This window comes from Elephas maximus, chromosome 11, assembly GCF_024166365.1.
Source record: "Elephas maximus indicus isolate mEleMax1 chromosome 11, mEleMax1 primary haplotype, whole genome shotgun sequence".
NCBI lineage: Eukaryota > Metazoa > Chordata > Mammalia > Proboscidea > Elephantidae > Elephas > Elephas maximus.
Genome location: NC_064829.1, coordinates 94,378,667 through 94,384,447, shown reverse-complemented (window position 1 = coordinate 94,384,447; position 5,781 = coordinate 94,378,667).

Below are 5,781 nucleotides of genomic sequence, written 5' to 3'. Positions count from 1 at the left end.
CTCTGTCTCTTTATTGGTGCATTTAGTCTGTTTACATTCAGTGTAATTATAGATAAGTTTAGTGCTGTCATTTTGATGCCTTTTTGCGTGTTGTTGACAATTTCATTTTTCCACTTACTTTTTTGTGCTGACAGGTTTTTCTTTGTAAATTGTGTGTTCCTCATTTTCATAGTAGTTGAATTTATGTTTGCTGAGTCGTTATGTTTTTCTTGGGTTTTATTTTGAGTTATGGAATTGTTAGACCTCTTTGTGGTTACCTTAACATTTACCCCTATTTTTCTAAGTAAAAACCTAACTTGTATTGTCCTATATCGCCTTGTTTTCCTCTCCATATGGCAGTTCTATGCCTCCTGTATTTAGTCCCTCTTTTTGATTATTGTGATCTTTTACATAATGACTTCAATGATTCCATTTTGAGCATTTTTTTTCTTTTTAAAATTAATCTTAATTTGTTTTTGTGATTTCTCTATTTGAGTTGATATCAGGATGTTCTGTTCTGTGACCTTGGGTTGTGTTGTTATCTGGTATTATTGATTTTCTGACCAAACAATTTCCTTTAGTATTTCTTGTAGCTTTGGTTTGGTTTTTGCAAATTCTCTAAGCTTGTGTTTATCTGTAAATGTTTTAATTTCACCTTCATATTTGAGAGAGAGTTTTGCTGGATATATGATCGTTGGCTGGCAGTTTTTCTCCTTCAGTGCTCTATATATGTCATCCCATTGCCTTCTTGACTGCATGGTTTCTGCTGAGTAGTCTGAACTTATTCTTATTGATTCTCCTTTGTAGGAGACCTTTCTTTCATCCCTGGGTGCTTTTAAAATTTTCTCTTTATCTTTGGTTTAGGCAAGTTTGATGATAATATGTCTTGGTGATTTTCTTTTTGGATCAATCTTATATGGGGTTCAATGAGCATCTTGGATAGATATCCCTTCTTCTTTCATGATGTCATGGAAGTTTTCTGCCAACAGATCTTCAACTATTCTCTCTGTATTTTCTGTTATCCCTCCCTGTTCTGGAACTCCAATCACACACAAATTATTCTTCTTGATAGAGTCTCACATGATTCTTAGGGTTTCTTCATTTTTTTAATATCTTTTATCTGATTTTTCTTCAATTATATTGGTGTCAATTGCCTTATCCTCCAGGTCTACCACTCTTCATTCCAATTGCTCGATTCTGCTCCTCTGACTTCCTGTTGAGTTGTCTAATTCTGTAATTTTACTGTTAATCTTTTGGATTTCTGAATACTGTCTATGGATTCTTTCAGCTTTTTAATTTTTCCACTATGTTCTTGAATAATCTTTTTGATTTCTTCAACTGCTTTATCAGTGTGTTCCTTGGCTTTTTCTGTAGATTGCCTTATTTCATTTATGAGGTCATCCCTGATGTCTTGAAGCATTCTATAAATTAGTTTTTTATATTCTGTATCTGGCAATTCCAGGATTGTATCTTCATTTGGGGAAGAGTTTGATTCTTTAATTTGGGGAGTTGTAGAAGCAATCATGATCTGCTTCTTTATGTGGTTTGTTATCGACTGCTGTCTCCGAGCCATCTATAAGAGATTGTAATGATTTATTTTATATTTGCTCACCGAGTCTTATCTTGTTTTGTTTTCCTGCAATATACGTAGATAGGCTACTAGATTGCGCTGTCTTGATTGCTGTAGCCCTTGAGTCACTTATGTCCTATTACCAGCTAGTTTGGGCTGTTACCAGATATATAAGCCTAAGAGTCCATTCACTATTCTTGAGTTGAATCTGATCTTGGATCACGAAGTGTGTGGTGTAGACTGTCACCTATTCACTTAGAGGAGTAGTGGTGATAGTTGTGTGCATCAGATTCTAGTAGCAGCAGGGGGTCACACTCCGGGGGGGGCAGGATGCTGACAGGCTTCCCCCAAGTGCCAGTGAGGTAGGTGTGTCTCTATTCCTAAAGCACTTTGGTGGGTGGACTCTGCAGCTGTACCTTAGGCACCCAGTGCATGTACCTCTACAGATTGGTAGATGTCACTATCCTCAGACCCCTATGGCAGGAGGCTAGGTGGTTTGGGTGGAGCTTCAGCCCTCAGTTCCCCATTGTCGGTCAGTGAGGGCTCTGTTTAATAGGTAGAGATATCAGACCTGGGAAACTTGTCTTTCCAGTAATCCGCTAAAACTATTACAGTCAGATCCCTATCAGAATTGCCTTTGCATTATAATAGCCACCTTGTTCCCTGTAGGGATGAAAGCCCAAGACTGTGGATCTCATATGCTGGGCTGCAGCTGGTTCTGTATTTTTAGTGAATTTCGGGAAGTCAGGGAAGGATTTTTGGTCCCTGGGTTTTTTGTAGCTGCTTCTCTCAGGCCAGGAGAATGGGTTAGGAAAAGACAAAAAAAAAAAAAAAAACACAGAGCACTTCACTCTCTGGCTCAGAAAATTCCAATGTTAATGAAGTCGCCTGGGAAGGGGAGGGATTGGATAGATAGGAGAGAGTAGCACCCAGGAATATAGTTACTCATCTTGCTCAGTGATGACTGTTTTATCTGAGATTCCCGAGGAGTGTGTAGCCTGTGTGCATTGGCTGGGTCGAGACTGCCCCCGAGGGTCAGGCCCGCGTCCTGTTCTTGTGTTGTCTCAGAAGCCGTGGTCAGTTCCTCCACTCCTAATCCAAAGCCCAGCGCCAAAGTTGCCTGGCTGGGATGCTGCACTCCAGGCTCCAAAACCAGTCGCTGCCTCCCGATGACTTCTCATCCTGTCAGCCACGTCGCTGCGTGCACTGGCTGGGCTTCCCCCGAGGTCAATTCTGGGGGCTAGGGCTGCATCCCGTGTTTGCGCCGTCTCAGGATGCCGTGCTCAGGTCTCCTGCGCTCAGTCCAAAGCCCAGTGCCAAGGTTTTCTGACTGGAACACTGGCTCCAGGCTCCGAAAACAGTCACTGCTTCCCCATGGTTGCTCATTCTCTCGTTAGCCGCATGAGTGTGCAGCCTGCTTGCGCTGGCTGAGTCTCTGTCACTTAGGTCAACTCTTTAGATTTGTGTTTGATGGTCAGGGTTCGTAGATTGTCATGTATGTGATCGATTCACTTGTTCTTCCAAGTCTTTGTTGCAAGGAGGATCCAAGGTAGCTTCTACCTAGTCAGCCATCTTGGCCCCCTCTATTGAGTTTTAAAGAAAGACGAGGAACATATGAGTCATCAAATGTAAAGTGAAGAACGTAATTTCCAAACCTTTATTAATTTTGTGGCAAATGCAGGCATTATAAGCAGGCGGGGGTGAAGAAATACATGAAGTGCAAAAAATAAAGTTTTTTTTGTAAAATACAAGATATTTAAATATTAGTTTGATATATAAAGATGTGTATGATAAATCTAGGCAGGAAGAATAACAAGGCATTGCACACACACACAAAAAAAACCTTTATCTAAATGTAAACAAAACCCAACAAGCTATGTTTACAAATTTTAAAATGTACTATAGAAAAACCAACACATTTTACGTAACAAATTATGGCATGTTAATTTTATGGTATTTGTCAGATTTAAGAGAGTCACTTAATACAAAGTGTATATTCCAAAGATACACAAAACTCCTAATGTAAAAAACTTAACTAATTTAAATGGGAAAAGTAAACTTTAATAGTATGGTGCAGTGAACTGCTATTACATGGCCCTTCTAACTATGGTCTTGTAATTTCCACAAAATGATTGGGGAGGGCTATGTAAATCAGGTGCTTATGGCTCACCAAATGATCAGATGGTTTTCTAATGCAAATAAGGTGCACGGAAACCTTGTGGGGTTGGGACTACGGATATATGGTGCATGGAACTCTCGTAGGGAATTGGTCAGATTTGCTATTCCACTAAGCTTAAAAGGAGCCCATCCCAGAGGTTGGGCAGGGGGACCTCAATATCATCAAGAAGAAGAGCTGGGAGCAGAATTTGTCCTTTGGACCTAGACTCCCTGCTAAGAACCTCCTACACCCAGAAGACAGAGAAAACTATAGCACCGGAGATGGCACAAGACAATGAGAAGTGGCAGCAAGCATGGGAGAGTTCAGTGGCACAGAAACTGCAACAGTAGAACCAGGAGACTGGTATGAGAAGGCACAGCAGCCTTCTGGCCCATACAGTGAGGCTGCTGCAGTGGGTGTGCTGACCTACTGCGCGAGAGCTGGGCATCTTTGAACAGGAGGCTTGCTGGCACCATCGGGTGCCTCCAGGCATTTGTTGGTGGGGCTGAGCTCACAAGTCCATGGAGCCAGAGAGCTGAGCACCTTTGGATAGGAGGCTTGCTGGAGGAGTTGGGGTGCTTCCGGGCACTTATCGGCAGAGCTGAAGAGCTCTGTAATACTTGCCAGAGCAGGCCAGAGGCCAGGCCTGAGCTGGGTCTGAGGCCAAGAGTGAGAACAAAAGCAATGGCCCAGTCTGAGAGCGCATGCCTGATGATAGCAGCTGAGAAGAAATTGTCTTGATCAAAGAACTGTATCCTGAGTTGTTCCTGTTCCCTCCAAGTTGATCCTGATCCTAGATTGTAACCTGTTACTTCCCTAGTAAACCCCATAACTGTGAGTATGGTCTTTGAGTTCTGTATGGCCACTGCAATGAATTATCGAACACAGGAAAGAAGTACAGACTGCTGTGGGAGGGACTGCTGGGGTCAGAATTGGTAAAAAGGTCGCAAACTGAACGTAAGTCTAACCTCCACCTCACAGGAGTCAGCTTTTTAGGGTGCTGGCAGAGTAGGGTGCTTCTGGGCATATGTCTGTGGAGCTAAAAGAGCTGTAACACTTGCTGAGCAAGGCAGGGACCAACAGGAGGACTGTCCTGAGGCGCCCTAGAGAAACTTGCCCTGAGGGGGCCGAGAGGAAGCCAGTCCTCGAGGGGTTGAGAGAAGGCCTGTCCTTAGGGGGCTGAGAGGAGGCCTACATTGCCGAAAGGGGGTGTGCATAGCAGAGAGTGGGCCCTGCTTGGTTGCATGGCTGAAAGGAGCTGAGAGAGCTGTTCTGCCCTAAAAAAAGGGAGACTTTGTCTACATACTTTCTGATCTTGATCCCGAGCTGTAGCCTGTTGATCCTGATCCCGTGTTACTTCCTTAATAAACCATGTATCTGTGAGCATGGCCTGTGAGTTGTGTGTGGCCATTGCAATGAATTATTGAACACAGCAGAAAAGCAGAGAGTGTCATGGGGAGAACGGCTGGTGTCAGAATTCATAAAAAGGTTGGAGAGCTACACCTCATAGGAATCAGCTTTGGGCTGATTCTGATGGCGATTCTCATTCTTCCTGAAGTAGACAAAAAAAAAAAGGTCTGGCACTATTGCTACCATACTACGGTGTTGCAAACAAAAAAGAATAGAAACGAAGAGACGCATAGGAGGGGTCCTGAGCTAACCTCAGAAAGACAGTTGTCCCTGTATGAGGCTTTGATGTCCTCAGGGACTGTCCCAGGGAATCACAATCCTCTCAAGACCAGATGTTCTTGAGAACCAGCATGTCCCCAGAACTTCTGAGTTCAAAATCTTTAATTGGCTTCACTGAGCCCTCGTTGGCACAGTGGCTAAGAGCTCAGCTGCTAACCAAAAGATCGGCAGTTGTAATCCACCAACCGCTCCTTGGAAACCCTATGGGGTCGTTCTGCTCTGTCCTATAAGGTCACTATGAGTTGGAATCTATTTGGTGGCAATGGGTTTGGTTTTTTCCGTTTCGCACACTCATGCTTAAGGCCCCATTGCATAGTCACAATGGATAGATTCATGCATGACTGCCTAAGGACAGCTGATAGGGTGGGGTTTGTGTAGCCCCCAC